Genomic DNA, 6,686 nt, shown 5'->3' on the forward strand with positions numbered 1-6,686 from the left:
TTTTTTGGTAAGAGTGGCAAACCTGATAGTTATGAACAACACAGGAACAGGTTGGTCTTAGGAGACTTGTCTGAATAGTTCTCCTGAAGTGACAGCTGAATATCAGCCTTTCAGAGGATGCACAGCCAGCTATGCTCAGGGGATTGGTCTCTGGCTGCTGTGGTGTTCCTTTTGGGAGGTTAGTCTTTGGTCACATAGGTTACCTCTCTTGTGGCTTCACTGTGAGCAAAGGATTCTATTTGAAGCCTCATTCCATTTCCCTTTTTAATACTAAACAAAAACACAAAACAAAAACAAACCCCCAAAACCACAGCTTAAAAAAATACAACCAAAATACATCGTAACCAAGAAGACCTGAAATAAATAGCCTGAAGAGAAGAACAAAAAGGGCCTACACAAACACTCATCAGCAGAATGGTAATTTGGAGGTCATCATGTGCAGCTGCCAGAAGGTTTCATGACATAGCTCCTGTTCCATTTTAAAATTGTTCTGTTTACAAAAGCACACCCAGAGGTACCTTCCAGTCTGCTCCATGCAGAGAGCAGGGTATGGATGCTTTTTCAGAGCATCCCATCTTTTAATACTCCCTGCTTTCATCACTATGGGCAGGAGAGCTGATACTCTTTCTCTTTCCCATCATGCTTTCCTGTAATGTGTTCCTTTTGCTGGAGGAGCACAATTTTCATCCTGCCTTCCATCATGGAGAGCAGTGAGCAAGGAGACCTCTCAAAATTGTCTTGCCTCACCGGAGGAGAGGTGCTTAGGCGTGTGCTGCTGCTAAAAATGGCCCTCCCTCTGCAGAGGCCTGTGCTAGCTCTGACTACCAGAGTGTTATTCCATGCACTATATCTGCTTTTTATTTCCCCAGGAAATAATTTCCCAATCCTTCTTCCTTCTTTTATGCAAACAATAGAGCATTGTGCATAACCAGAGAATGGCCAGCATCTGAAAAGGCTGATAAATAGCATTCCTCTGAAACATCATTTGGCTGCTTGAACTTCTTGTCAATGGGGAATCAATTTTAAATTCTGAAATGTTTTTACCTTTAAAAAAAAAAAAAAGACTTTAGCTGTACACAGTGTTATTGGACAAGGCAGTGGAAACTTTTCTTACTCCTCTACGCCAAAAAGCAAGGATGGCAGGGGTTTTATATTTCACGTCTCTACTAAATTTGTTAGCTGTCATTTTCTATGTAGGTTGCTATGTCGTCTTGTCTTTTGGATAAATTACTTGTTGCTGAAATGAGAGCAAGTGGTAGGCTAGCCATAAACCCAGTGTGTTAAAAACTAAGTAGTTTTGCAAGTCTTCTCCACTGTGATTTTTCCAAGCGTTGTTATATTGCATGTGTTTAATAGAGCTGTCCTCTGATTCATAGTCATGGTATGTCTTCAGATCAGTGTTCTGCAAAATCTGCAATATCGTTTGAATAGGCGTTCATAATCTTAGCTTAACAAAAAGGAAGTGTAATAACTTTACCTATTCCTTTGCAGTTGTATTTGTAGGAAATAGAAAATTGGTTTTTTTTTCCCAGTAAATTGTTTTATAATATGCAAATTGATTAATACTAATCCTGGAAATTTGTCATGCTGTACTTCCTGTGTCTCGTTTGGAAATGCTTTCTTATTTATGGTCTACTGTTTTAAATATGTAGTAAGGCCTTGCATTCAGGAGCCAGTGTAGTCCATCCAAAAAGGGGTGTGGCAGTTCTCCACTTACTTCCAGAGTGATGCAAGCAAATGAATCTCAAGCCATACTTCCTATGAGCCTCTCTGGTTCATCCTTTTTCAGCTTTTCCTTTGTTTTCTAGGATTGAAGAGGATTTCTGTTCATCTCCTGGATCGTTACAGCCTAGCATCCTGAAGTCAACACTAAAAGCAGAGACTTGCATGACTGGAAGGTAGCAGCAGTAAAAGGGAAACACATCAGGACCAAAACTCTGAGCTCTCTAGTCAGCATCTTCATTGCTGAAAGACTAGCACAGTGTTTGATTTCTGATCTAAAGACTATATCACGAGGAAGAGGACCGGAGGGAATGTTTAGTCCTCTCTTCTGCTGCCAGACAATATCTGCTCTGCTTATGCCATTCCTGGTACTGCTAGCCTGCAAGTGTATTTGCCTTCTTCCCATGGAAGCTGTGAGCAATCTGGGGGTCCTCTTCTAGTGTGTAACTGCTCTCAGTAAAGAGCTGGGGGAATTATTTTACTAATAGCTTTCTACGTTTCATCATTTTCTTCCTGTCATCTCCTTTTCTTCTTTCTTCAGCCAGCTAATGCAGCTCCTTCCTCTTTGCTGAAAGTGTCAACAGCTGTATTTCTGAGCTACCTCTAGAGAGATCTGCTGCTGGAGGTCTCAAACCACACCAAATCTGCTGAAATTATTGGTAAAAGGTCAGTAGGGTTCCAGTCAGGTGACAGATTAAAGGCAGTAGCGGCCATGATTGGGAAAGAAGTGTTTTCAGTAATTTATTTTATATGGCTTTCTTTCAAATCCTGTTTTGGTTTGTTTGTTAGTTAGTTGATTATTTAATATGTAAATGAGGAGAAGATAGAACAAATCTCAGTAGTGGAACTATTGTCATACCCTCCTTTACGTCTCCCTCGCCGTCATTCTCTTTTTTGCCTTCTCATGCAGTGCTGTTAATACCCCAGCCTGTTGCTTGTCAAAAAGCATGGACTGACCTTCTCGATCATCCCTGTGGTCATCTGATACACTGCTCCATCCCTTGTCTCTATCTATTCTTGTTGCTTGTATTTAAGCAAAGACAAATTGTTCTGTTGACCAAAGGCAATTATTCCATACCTAGACTTTGTTGTGTGGGATGTTACACCCCAAGCTAACCATGCTATGGCACTGTGGATTTAACAGCATAAATGGGAAGTTTTACAGAAGCTGAATTTGCTGCTTTGCTATGATTTTGATGGCAGAGGAGAGTGTTGTGTTCCTCTTAGAAACTGAGACCTGACTGCTTCTGCCATAGGTAGAATTGGAGCCTCTCCAATTTATTTTTTTCCTTTTCCCCTCTGACTGCCAACCTGTGTCTGCAGATCTGATCATTTCCAGGCTTGCTCCCGTGTTTGCCTGTCTCACTTCCTCTCACTGCTGCAGCGTGGCTCTGGGAGCATTGAGCTCCCTGTATTGCCTTGCACCCAACTGATCTGCAGGGTATCAGCACTTAGGAATGCCTCTGCCTCCCTGGGCCTGTCACGTACCTCTGACTGTGCCAACTTCATGGACTGTGTCTCTGACAGAATGGATGGATGCAAGGACTGCAGGGGTCCTCTGTTAATTTCTGTTCTATTGATGAGCACTGATGTTTAAGGTCTTGCTCAATCTTTGTTCTGTCTTAATATTTGTCAGCTCCTCGGGATCACTGCCAGTCTTTTGGGTTTAAGTAGTGTTATTGCATCTGAACCGCTCCATCTCATGAAGCATGTGGAGGTTAGGACTGTGCTTCCTCATACACATGTGGAATGGTTGGGGCTGGAAGGCTCTGGAGGGCAGCTCTGAAGGTATCTGGCACAAATCTTACCCAAGCACACAAAACAGCTAAAAAGTCAACAGAGAAATTTAGCAGGAACTAAATTGTACATTTCAGAACAGTTACTTGTTCTGTAGAAGTCCAGCCAGAATAATGACTTATAGAGTGGCTGCCTCTCTAGGGCCAAAAAAAAGTGTGTGGTTATATCTGCGTCTATCACTGACCACGAGTGTTGATGTTGATAAGCTGCTGTGCAGGTGCAGTATGAATTATTTATCTGTATAACTCCAATAAATTTTCTTTTCTTGGTAAAAAAATACTTGATCCAGTTCAAACACCAACTGCTTCATGATTTTCTGCTTATAGATTTGCAATACCTGAAATGCTTCATTCTAAATCCTGGATCTGCTCAGGTGTTGCTTGGCTCACCAGTTGGACTGAGCAGTGCTCATGGTGTGGGGTAGGAACTAAGCAATTGGGGCTGCAATTAAATGTTAAATGACCTTAGGGAAACTAGACTAGCCACCCTGCACTTCACAAAAGTTAACAAATGCAGAACAGCAGCCTTCCTGAGGTAAACCCCAAGGTTGTGTATAAGATGCTTTTTATGGCTGAGTTCCCATTTCTCAGAACCTTTTGAGACACTTGCTTTTATTCTGAAGTCACAATGAATGTCATGCCTCCAGCTATGTTCTCTCTTTGTGTGCTTTTGTCCCTGGCATGCTAAAGGATGCTGCTATTCTAAGTCTTCAGTTGTACTAACTGAAGGGACAGGAAGGAGCAGGCTGTGCTAGAGATAACAATGTCCATGTGTGACTGCAATGATGGAAACAGTAAAACCTTAGCAGGCAGAGCTTGGCTTCTAGGAAAGAGTTTGTGAAAAGAAAGTACCACATTTGTTGAGAGTACTGGGCTTTTATTCTTGTTCTTGCACTGACCACCAGCTCGACATCAGGCCAGCTGCTTGAGCTGGCTGTACACCTGCATTTTGCCTGTGTCCTAATATCATTTTTCACTGATCCATGAATTTTACTTCTGCCTAATGTAGTTCCACTTTCCAAGTCTGAAAATACACATTCTAAATGCTTCCATGTATCTTCTTCCCTGTACTGTAGTCCCATGTGCTGATTAACTGAAATGCCATTTGCTTTGTAAGCGTGCTAGTAGCTGTCCTTCTCACTGTTCAGCATAACAAGATGTTATGCTGAACAGGAGGAAATGCAGGATAATTTTAGAAGCTAAGAGGATGTATGATTGTTTTTTTTGTTGTGTGTGTGTGTCTGGATTTCTTTTTTTAAGATAGGCTGAAGTTAGCAGGAAAGTTATGCGTGTTCTTGCTCAGTGCCATTGATGAGCAGTGCTCAAAGGGGCTGTTGAACTGAAAGATCTTAATGTGAATTTCTAACATCGTGTTTAGAGAGCCGTGTTCACTTCCTGCGCATGGACAGACAGGCCATGGATGTCCTCTTAGGGACCTTGTGTTGTTTTTTATTCTGAGTGAGATGTTACTATTTCTGAGGCTTTTATCTCATGCATCAGTCAAACATCAGTCTTCTGCAGATCTTTCTGTATAGGCAACCACGTAATGACTCGCTGGTGTGTTGGAAGAAACTCACTATGCTGGTTTTCCAGCAGTTAGAAACTCTCTAGTGTGGTGTCACTGCCTCCTGGCACCCAGTAGCTCTGCCTGTGAGAAGGAGGCACGACCCTCTGAATGTGCTGAATAGAGGGGTAAAGAGCAGGCCAGTAGCCCAAACTGCTAATCAGAGTTTCCTTAAGGAAATGGAGGAGTTGGATTTCCTTGATAATTGCAGTTTAGTAAATCATTTCTGCAAAACAATTTATTTCAATGTGGTAGTCTGATTAAAAAAAGGAAGTAGGGATTTCCCGCTGCTGACTTACAAGGGGCGTTAAGCAGCGCAGGTCACTTTCTTGCTGTGTGAAGCATCTGCCAGGCAGGTTGCAGGCAGACTGGGTGGAAGTGGAAGTGACTGTCCCCACCCTGAGCAGCTTGAGCATCCTGTCAGGACTCATGGAAAAGAAGATGTGCTACTGTGGGCCTGTGAAGCACTCTGACCTGTGCTTCACTGTGGAGGAAAAGGGAAGCACGCACTCTCAGCTATTGCACTGATGTTAAGCTTGATTTATGTCAAGCAGCTGGGGATTTCTGCTAATTGATTTTTACTTAGGGTGACATATACTTGTGTAGTTCTGCCTTCCTTACTGGCGGCACAGAAGAAGATTAAAAACTAAGTACAAAATCCTCTTAGTATGGTTTGTTTCCTTTCTGCACTCACCAGCAGGGAGTCAGTGCTCTTTGTGCCCTGCAGACAATGCCAGGAAAATGCACCAAGCTTTGATGGACACATTGCAGAATATTTTCTCAGACATCTCAGAAGATAGAGCAATGAGAAATGCCTAGATGAGAGAGAAACTTGGCATCGTTGCCACCCTGAGCATCCTAGCAGAATGGTTAGTCACCTTTTGCTTATGGCTGTAGCTCACTGTGGTTTTGCAGGTGAGGTGATTCCTGTGTGTTCCCACCCAAAAACTCAGTTTAGCACAAAGCTAAGGTAGCAAAACCTGACCCCTCCCACATCAAGCTTTTAAAGAAAGGAAGTCAGTGCTAAGTGAGGGAGAACCACTGGCCTTAGCTGCTCTCAGCGTCTTCAGACTGTGCTGTGCAGGAAGAATCTGTGTAAGAAACCTCAGTCTAATGTTGAATTTGGGCAGGATAAAACTCCTTGCTAAGTTTGGTGCTTAAAAGTCAACATGGATATGTTGTTAAGCATTTATTTTTGTCACGTAAGCAACAGTGTGCAGAAAGACTCCCATCTATGGAAAAATCCCTGTGTTCCCACAGGAATGGGAGCTGTATTTCTGCCAGACAAAAGTATATTTTCCTCTGTCCTTTCCAACACAATGGTATTTGTCAATCTATTCAGTGCAAACAGTGGAGGTGCACAACTAGCCATTGAAAGCAACAAGAGCACCCCAGAAAATTGTTATGCTAAGTGCAGGGGAAAGAGAGTCATTTGAGAAGATCAGGGATGGAAGTCTCAAATGGTATAAGCAACTGACTTCACTGATGAGGGCAGAGTTCTGGTTTCCTAGGAATATTCCTCAGGATATTTCCTGTTGTCTTTCAAGTAAAGTTTCTGCTGTGAAGTCTCTTTCTCAGTTGTTTTTTTGTTGTTTTTTTTTTTT

The sequence above is a fragment of the Meleagris gallopavo genome, chromosome 1 (assembly GCF_000146605.3).
Source record: "Meleagris gallopavo isolate NT-WF06-2002-E0010 breed Aviagen turkey brand Nicholas breeding stock chromosome 1, Turkey_5.1, whole genome shotgun sequence".
Taxonomy (NCBI): domain Eukaryota; kingdom Metazoa; phylum Chordata; class Aves; order Galliformes; family Phasianidae; genus Meleagris; species Meleagris gallopavo.